The 10517-nt window shown below is 36.4% G+C and overlaps 1 protein-coding gene across 1 annotated transcript in view; it reads right to left on the bottom strand.

Moving 5' to 3' along the window:
• LOC144969963 (gem-associated protein 5-like) overlaps positions 1-10517 on the bottom strand; it is a 296403-nt gene that overhangs the window by 1440 nt on the left and 284446 nt on the right. The window lies entirely within an intron of this gene.

Raw genomic sequence — 10517 nt, 5'->3', positions numbered from 1 at the left:
TTTATAATAAAAACTGCACCTTAAGAAAGGCCCATTGACATTATCCATTACTCTATTCATCACGCAAGATCGTCCGTTTGAATTGCGTTTTGATGTTATTCTAGCCTCGCCAGTTCTAATCTATTGCCATAAGTACTCTTTTAGTGAGGCAAGTAGATATCATTGGATGAATTAAGGAAGGAATTGTAACCTGAAAAAGCTACAATAATATACTACCTATAGATAGAATGCGCTTGGCCAAGGAGTTCACAACATTGCCATCCCGAAGTATAACGGACCAACACACAAACTCTGTGTAACCATGAACTTTTATAGTCTGGTTAATACAGTTTAGTGAGAACAACTCACAAACGCGGATGGCAAAAACAATAACAAAGGCCTGAGTGACGTCATCTGCATACAATCTATAAAGGGTGATAAACACACACACACACACACACACACACACACACACACAAAAGCAAAGATGAGACATAAGTCGTGACAATGCAATGCTCTCGGGGAATGAGTTGCTCCATGCTTTATGTATTCCCTCATCAGGGCAAACTGAGCCAAAGGTTCATGCCATAAGTTAGGTTTCTTTTTATTACTAGGACTAAAATACATCTCAGTCGAGTAGGGCATTGCTTGTAAAGGACACAATGCCCGGCCATAGTTTTGCGGTCAATGTCACCCTTTCCATCACTAACTACACTAACATTGCTTTAAATTGTAAAAAGCAAACCACTTTGCTGCGGTCGCACAATGTTGTTTGTTGACAAGCACATCTGCCCTGATTGAAATGTGTAGGGTGACTAAGCCAAACACACAACAAAATAAATTGCAGTCTTACCTTAGTAATTATGAGGCTTTGATTAAAATCTATTTTATGTTTTGATATTTTAAAAATGATCAAAGACGAGGTTACATGACAGTGATATGTGGTAGTGGTAGGTGGTAGGGATGATGATGTGGAGATAGTGGTGGCTGTAGTAGTGGTGGTAGGGATGATGACGGTTATGGTAGTATGGTTTGAATACCACTACTATAACTACTACTACTATTATTATTACTAGCACTACTACTACTACTACTACTACTACTACTACTACTACTACTACTACTACTACTACTACTACTACTACTACTACTACTACTACTACTACTACTACTACTATACTACTACTACTACTATTACTACTACTACCACTACTACTACTACTACTACTACTACTACTACTACTACTACTACTACTACTACTACTACTACTATTACTACTACTACTACTATTACTACTACTACTATTATCATTACAAGTACTACTACTACTACTACTACTACTACTACTACTACTACTACTACTACTACTACTACTACTACTACTACTACTACTACCACCACCACCACCACCACCACCACCACAACGGCTACGACAGCTTTATTAACACCACTAAAACTACCAATACTTCTTTGACTACTTTTCATATTACAAGTTGAAACTGACATATCATTCGAAGAAACTTTTTAGAAAGAAAAAGTATTTCTAAATATTATATTTACTAATAAATGGAGGGCGAATGGAGAATGGGAAGACCTAGGCCTAGTTATATAAACAACATCCTAGAATGGACAGAGATGAATGGAAGAGAATTATAGTATACCGTCAACAGACGAAGAGAATGGGCAGACTTTTGGCATCACAGAGTGCGGGCAGCCAAAGTCAACGATGATGACGCTGGATAGTGAGTGGGTGATATTTACTTCCTCCCTCCACTCTGTCTCATAAACACACACACACACACACACACACACACACACACATATAGCACATAATAACTCTTTGAAAAAATGATATTGAAGTTATTGGAAATGGGCTCTTATAGAAAATTGATGCTTAGGTAAATGTAATAGGAGCATAAACCGTTGATTTCAGAAGAAAATATTATTTTACTTTCCTAGGTCGTAAATTTTGTTTCAAGGTCGCAATTTTGACTCTGAAATTTTGCTGGACGCCATGTGAATGAAATGGAAATTTGTTTCTATAATATGGCCTTTTCGGGGAATAAATAAAATAGAAATTTAGTTTTATGTGGCCTATTGGGGAATAAATGACACATTGTTAAGCTAATCGATCACTGTGAACCTGTGGAAATAGGCAATGCAAATGTTCATTTGTTGTTTTGTTTTGTTTGTTTTTTTTGTTTTTTTGGGGGTTTTTTTCTTGTGGGGAAGAATTGATCTTGAGTGCTTTTCTTTTCTTTTTTTTTCTATTTTTTCTTTCTTTTCTATTTTTTTATCTATTTTTTTTTTAATATTTTTATTGTTACAAAATAGTTACCTGGCAATGAGACAGATCCAAGAGGCCAGCAAGATGATAGCCAGACGCAATGACCAGTCTTCCCTAAGGACAGCCTGTCACATGAGTCTGTTGGTAAAGGACCAACCCTCGGGGATGGAGTATGCCTTCAAACTCTTCTCTCAGTATCTCATCTCTGGAGAGTGGAAGGAGGCGTATGGATTTGTGAAAGAGCACGACTGTTTGAAGGTGAGGAGAAGGACGGGGGGAAATGTGGGTCAGCAAAATGGATCAGTTCCTCACATCCAAAAGATACAGAGTTCCACTAACCACCTCACTGTGTGGCCTTTCAGCAAAAAAAAAAAAAAAAAAAAGAAGAAGAAGAAGAAAAAAAGAGCTTTTATTTAGCACAATATCCACTAAATGTGCTCAAAGCGCTTTACAAGGGATCCCTGGCCAACAGCAACATTTAACATTTAGGATGGGACATGACGCCTGTTAGGCGATGTTACAATTATTTTCAGACAGAGACAATGCTGTTAACGGCTCATTTTACATTTGAATACAGTGAGAGAATGTGAGTAAAGAACCTTCTCCAAGGACTCAACTATGCTCAGAGCAAGGCTCGAACCCAGGACCTTCCGATCTGAAAGCGAGTGTCATTTCACTAGACCACATAGCCGTACAAGCAAGTCATATCAGCCTAGCTCAAGTGGCTGTGGTTGATGCCTGAGCTATTTCAATCTTTTATTGAAATAGACTGCATAAAGACAAAATTCCCTTTGGGGATGAGTAAAGGGAATTTTATTTTATTTATTAAAATCGTATGATTCTAAATCCTAGTTGTTGCCATTGAGTTTGAAATGAATGATAAATAAATGGGACTACATAATCTCTCATAACGGTGTTATGATGGGAGGGATCCAATGATGAAATCTGAATTTTAAGCCAAATCTGTTGACGAAAGACAAACCTGTGGGGATGAATTACACCTTTAAACTGTTCTCTCCGTATCTGATTTCAGTAAAGCGGAAGAAGCCTTGTGTGTCGTGTGCACGTGCTGTGCTCACTCATGTGTATGTGTTGATTGTTTTAGATATCTGACTTTGTAAAGCACTTTGAGGCGACGGCAAAAAGCGCTAATCAAATATGGTTATTATTATATTTAACAAATCACTGATGTAGAGAACTTTTTTTTTCTTTTTTGGATATAGATAGTATGCAGATGACGTCACTCAGGCCTTTGTTATGGTTTTTGCCATCCGCGTTTGTGAGTTGTTCTCACTAAACTGTATTAACCAGGCTATAAAAGTTCATGGTTACACAGAGTTTGTGTGTTGGTCCGTTATACTTCCGGATGGCATTGTTGTGAACTCCTTGGCCAAGCGCATTCTATCTATAGAGAACTAAAAAAAAAAATAAATAAATAATGATATAGAGAACTATTTTTATCTTGTTCTGACTCGGGTTGTTGTTTATATTCATACTCTGCTATAAGGTTGATACCATTTTTCCCCCTCCCCCACATCAGCCTCTCGTGCCGTTGTTGAGTACCCATGAACTCCTGGTGGAGCAGATGGCATCAATGTGCCCTGGAATGACCTTGACCCAGAAGCCTCTGGATCCAGCCACCAGTTTTAGGCAGTGGGGACAGAATGACGACAACGACAACCTGCCCACTAAAAACAGAGTCAGTTTGCCAGGTAGGAAGATAATTGGTATTCATTGTCACTTGTCGTCGGTCGTCATCTCAATGTGCTACAGTACTTACTTACTTACTTATTTACTTACTTAATCCTCTTCAGGCCTTGAGGCACATAGGGTGTCACAAAGTGCGCACGTAAACCGTATGCTTATGTAGCGCAGTTTGCAACCTTGTTTATGTGTGCTATATTCAAGCTACGACACCGATCAATAACCAAACACAATACGTTGATAAAGGTTTTGAAGCTAAATGAAGATATATTTTATTACAATATAACAAAGATATTATGAGATATAAAGATGAAATGATAGATGTAATAAGTATGAAATCAAATGGATGGATGACAAATTGATGGAGATGGTGTGATGATGAATATGATATGAAAGCGATATGAAAATATATAATTAAATCAATTAATTATGAATACTTTACCAAACCGCTACCACATCAGACAATCTCACAGATAGGTTGCAACCATCACAGTCATACAGGCAACTAATAATTAACTAACTAACTAAACACAATCCAGACGTGTAGAAGAAAGCCAAAAGGGTTGTTCTAATATTGTTAATTTGTCTCTTCTTGAAATTGTTCTGATTTCACAGTATTCATAAACAGATCAATTGTTTCTCAATGTTCTGATATTAAAATAAGCAAATGGTTCTTCACAGGTAACTTATAAAACAGGCAAATGTTCAGTTTCTATTAGTGTCAAGCTATGAGCGTATAGCCTAAAGTTGGCTTGTTAAAGCCCAGCCTCCAACGGCTCATTCACTTTAAAGAAAGAAAATGATTTTGTTATAATATGATAATCATACGAATATAACTCTATCTATATTCGAACTCACTCAATATGTTTACTTTAAATGAGTAAATATTATTTTACTTTAACAAATCAATTTATTAATGTTGATTAATATTGCTTTACTTTGTAGATATGAAATAATAATGCTTTATAGCAAGAAAAGCTTATTTTCTTTACAACAAGAATATATTACACAATTAATTTCATTATCTGATTAATTAATTGAGAATCAAAATTTAAAGTGATATTATGATATTGATATCAAAACACAATCATAATTGTAATCACAACATATTATTCAAAAATCTCACCAGAGCCGAACAGATTATTGAAATCACAAATTAAGTCTACACAAGACTTTAATCAAACTCTACACAAGAGTTATAACACAACTTGATTCAGCTCAAACTTTGAGCACCACAAAGTCTACACAAGACTTAAATCACACTCTACACAAGAGTTAACACAAAACGTGTTTCAGCTCGAACTTTGAGCACTACAAAGTCTACACAAGACTTTAATCCAACTCTACACAAGAGTTAAACAAATGAGCCTGAGAGACTCCGCTGTGGTTATCGCTTAGAGACTATGAGCCTAAAAGACTCCGCTGTCTGGTCTCTTTTGAGACAATGAGCCTAAAAGACTCCGCTGAGTGGTCTGAAGAAACTGCTCAAAACTCTGGCATTTATAGGCAAAAATCAAGCAAACGAAGCAAAATTCTACCCACACAAACGGATGTTAGTCATATCCGTAAACATCTGAAATTCCTTAAAACTCCCCCAGATTCCATAATCATGGACAACAACAACCTATCCTGATACCGGACATCCTCATATCAAGGATAAATAAATTCGTCAGCCCCATAGTTACGAGATATTAATCAAGCCATACCATAACAAAGTCACTCCCGTAGAATACAGGGATCCTACTTTGCTTATAAGTTTACGGCGAAAACAAGATTGACGCCTTTCTCACAATAACACCCACACTACGTAGTTTAATTCAAACTTCCGGGCCATAGGTGCATGATCTGATACGACCTGTATCAACAAAAGAAGGGTTGTTCCGGAGGGATTACAATAACAACAACAACTAATACTACGACGACGTACATCCTGTCGTAAACTGACGCCTACACGGAAGCATTTCGTTACATATCTCCCCCCTAAGACTAAATTTGGTACAACATTTAGTTAGATCAACGAAATGCCTCAAGATCACATCGATCTCGACAATTGTTCGGGCTCATTGTTGTCCCTTCCTTCGACAGACAACATCGGCATCACACATCCACACTTCAACTCCACCTTGCCGTGTGTCATGCATTTCGGTGGTTCATGTTCCTTGTTTTCGTCAAACATGGAAGTCGAGGACTCTTAACAGTGGGAGCATGAGTAAATGATCGAATGTCACTTGTCATACTGTCGTTGCTGGAGGAAGCCTGACACTCCGACTTTAACCTAAGCAGTTCAAGCTCTTTCTCCATCAGAACTTCTTGCCTTTGAGCTCGTGCTCTGCTTATCTCCTCCTCTTCTTTGGCACGTTCTCTCTCCTTCTCTTTTCTCTCTTCATCTTCTTGTAACTGGGCTGTCACCCAAGCACGGAGATCTTCACCCCTTAACTCCAATTTTTCTCCAAGTTTAATTAATCTTTCCACATCCATCTCTAGGTCAATTAATCAGACCAATTCAAATTCAAATAAACAAACTTCAATATGTTTATCAACACTGTTGCCGTAAATGTTACTTTCACGTAGAATAAAGTGGTATTACAAGTAACCTTATTAACGATATGCGGTCAATATAGATCCCAAAACAGATTCAAAACAGGCAATTAATACCGATTCCTACACGGAATTCAACATAGACTCAATATATAGAATCAAAACAAATTTACTACAGGTCCTAACACAGAACCAACGCTTCACCCAGATTCCTACACAGAATCAAAACATTGACTTAATATAGACGTATATTAGAGTCAAAACAACTGATTTAATACAGGTCCTCACACGGAACCAACGCTTCACCCAGATTCCCCACACGGAATCAACACAATAGCTTCACCCAGATTCCTCACACGGAATCAACAAAATAGCTTCACCCAGATTCCCCACACGGAATCATAAAAACTATCTTCACCCAGATTCTTTCTCAGAATCAACAAAATAACTTCACCCAGATTCTTTCTCAGAATCAACAAAATATCTTCACCAGATTCTTTCTTAGAATCAACAAAATATCTTCACCCAGATTCTCTCTTAGAATCAACAAAATATCTTCACCCAGATTCTCTCTTAGAATCAACAAAATATCTTCACCCAGATTCTTTCTTAGAATCAACAAAATGTCTTCACCCAGATTCTCTCTCAGAATCAACAAAATATCTTCACCCAGATTCTTTCTTAGAATCAACAAAATGTCTTCACCCAGATTCTCTCTCAGAATCAACAAAATATCTTCACCCAGATTCTCTCTCAGAATCAACAAAATATCTTCACCCAGATTCTTTCTTAGAATCAACAAAATATCTTCACCCAGATTCTTACACAGAATCAACAAAATGTCTTCACCCAGATTCTTCCTTAGAATCAACAAAATATCTTCACCCAGATTCTCTCTTAGAATCAACAAAACATCCTCACCCAGATTCTTTCTTAGAATCAACAAAATATCTTCACCCAGATTCTTTCTTAGAATCAATAAAATATCTTCACCCAGATTCTCTCTCAGAATCAACAAAATATCTTCACCCAGATTCTTTCTCAGAATCAAAATATCTTCACCCAGATTCTTTCTTAGAATCAACAAAATATCTTCACCCAGATTCTCTCTTAGAATCAACAAAATATCTTCACCCAGATTCTCTCTTAGAATCAACAAAATATCTTCACTCAGATTCTCTCTTAGAATCAACAAAATATCTTCACCCAGATTCTCTCTTAGAATCAACAAAATATCTTCACCCAGATTCTTTCTTAGAATCAACAAAATGTCTTCACCCAGATTCTCTCTTAGAATCAACAAAATATCTTCACCCAGATTCTCTCTTAGAATCAACAAAATATCTTCACCCAGATTCTTTCTTAGAATCAACAAAATATCTTCACCCAGATTCTTTCTTTGAATCAACAAAATATCTTCACCCAGATTCATACACAGAATCAACAAAATGTCTTCACCCAGATTCTTCCTTAGAATCAACAAAATATCTTCACCCAGATTCTCTCTTAGAATCAACAAAACATCCTCACCCAGATTCTTTCTTAGAATCAACAAAATATCTTCACCCAGATTCTTTCTTAGAATCAATAAAATATCTTCACCCAGATTCTCTCTCAGAATCAACAAAATATCTTCACCCAGATTCTTACACAGAATCAATACCTTGACTTACTATATGTGCATAGAAAGTCAGAACAAATGATTTAATACAGATCCTCACACGGGACCAACACAATCTTCACCCAGATTCCTACACGGAATCAAATTACCCCAACAACCACCTTCGTTCCTTACAAAAGGGAGAGGGGGGACAATGGAGGCTTCACAGCGCGAGTACCGCTTTCGCGCTAAGTCAGTGATCCGTATCACTATGACAGATGACTGACAACGTATAACCGAACAAGTGAAAATTACCAGAATAACTTGTATTACACCTTGCGTATAATGACAGTCTTATAACCATTAAATGGATACCAATTTGCTTTAAGCTCAAAGATAGTATCTATCTCAAGTTTGAAACAACTCCCTAACCTGTCTCAACAATTGTTTGGTCGCGATGTCTCTTGAATGCACAACAATAAGAATCCCACTTCTGACACCAAATTATGTCACAAAGTGCGCACGTAAACCGTATGCTTATGTAGCGCAGTTTGCAACCTTGTTTATGTGTGCTATATTCAAGCTACGACACCGATCAATAACCAAACACAATACGTTGATAAAGGTTTTGAAGCTAAATGAAGATATATTTTATTACAATATAACAAAGATATTATGAGATATAAAGATGAAATGATAGATGTAATAAGTATGAAATCAAATGGATGGATGACAAATTGATGGAGATGGTGTGATGATGAATATGATATGAAAGCGATATGAAAATATATAATTAAATCAATTAATTATGAATACTTTACCAAACCGCTACCACATCAGACAATCTCACAGATAGGTTGCAACCATCACAGTCATACAGGCAACTAATAATTAACTAACTAACTAAACACAATCCAGACGTGTAGAAGAAAGCCAAAAGAGTGTCCTTGATATTCAACAAAAACTGTAAGGTTGTTCTAATATTGTTAATTTGTCTCTTCTTGAAATTGTTCTGATTTCACAGTATTCATAAACAGATCAATTGTTTCTCAATGTTCTGATATTAAAATAAGCAAATGGTTCTTCACAGGTAACTTATAAAACAGGCAAATGTTCAGTTTCTATTAGTGTCAAGCTATGAGCGTATAGCCTAAAGTTGGCTTGTTAAAGCCCAGCCTCCAACGGCTCATTCACTTTAAAGAAAGAAAATGATTTTGTTATAATATGATAATCATACGAATATAACTCTATCTATATTCGAACTCACTCAATATGTTTACTTTAAATGAGTAAATATTATTTTACTTTAACAAATCAATTTATTAATGTTGATTAATATTGCTTTACTTTGTAGATATGAAATAATAATGCTTTATAGCAAAAAAGCTTATTTTCTTTACAACAAGAATATATTACACAATTAATTTCATTATCTGATTAATTAATTGAGAATCAAAATTTAAAGTGATATTATGATATTGATATCAAAACACAATCATAATTGTAATCACAACATATTATTCAAAAATCTCACCAGAGCCGAACAGATTATTGAAATCACAAATTAAGTCTACACAAGACTTTAATCAAACTCTACACAAGAGTTATAACACAACTTGATTCAGCTCAAACTTTGAGCACCACAAAGTCTACACAAGACTTAAATCACACTCTACACAAGAGTTAACACAAAACGTGTTTCAGCTCGAACTTTGAGCACTACAAAGTCTACACAAGACTTTAATCCAACTCTACACAAGAGTTAAACAAATGAGCCTGAGAGACTCCGCTGTGGTTATCGCTTAGAGACTATGAGCCTAAAAGACTCCGCTGTCTGGTCTCTTTTGAGACAATGAGCCTAAAAGACTCCGCTGTCTGGTCTGAAGAAACTGCTCAAAACTCTGGCATTTATAGGCAAAAATCAAGCAAACGAAGCAAAATTCTACCCACACAAACGGATGTTAGTCATATCCGTAAACATCTGAAATTCCTTAAAACTCCCCCAGATTCCATAATCATGGACAACAACAACCTATCCTGATACCGGACATCCTCATATCAAGGATAAATAAATTCGTCAGCCCCATAGTTACGAGATATTAATCAAGCCATACCATAACAAAGTCACTCCCGTAGAATACAGGGATCCTACTTTGCTTATAAGTTTACGGCGAAAACAAGATTGACGCCTTTCTCACAATAACACCCACACTACGTAGTTTAATTCAAACTTCCGGGCCATAGGTGCATGATCTGATACGACCTGTATCAACAAAAGAAGGGTTGTTCCGGAGGGATTACAATAACAACAACAACTAATACTACGACGACGTACATCCTGTCGTAAACTGACGCCTACACGGAAGCATTTCGTTACATAGGGCATGCACCAGACATCTCCTTTTTTT

The sequence above is a fragment of the Berghia stephanieae genome, chromosome 4, assembly GCF_034508935.2.
Source record: "Berghia stephanieae isolate SIO BIC M18660-M18661 chromosome 4, UCSD_Bste_1.3, whole genome shotgun sequence".
NCBI classification, from domain to species: domain Eukaryota; kingdom Metazoa; phylum Mollusca; class Gastropoda; order Nudibranchia; family Aeolidiidae; genus Berghia; species Berghia stephanieae.
The sequence above is the reverse complement of the archived record's forward strand: the minus strand, read 5'-3'. Positions and strand labels throughout refer to the sequence as shown.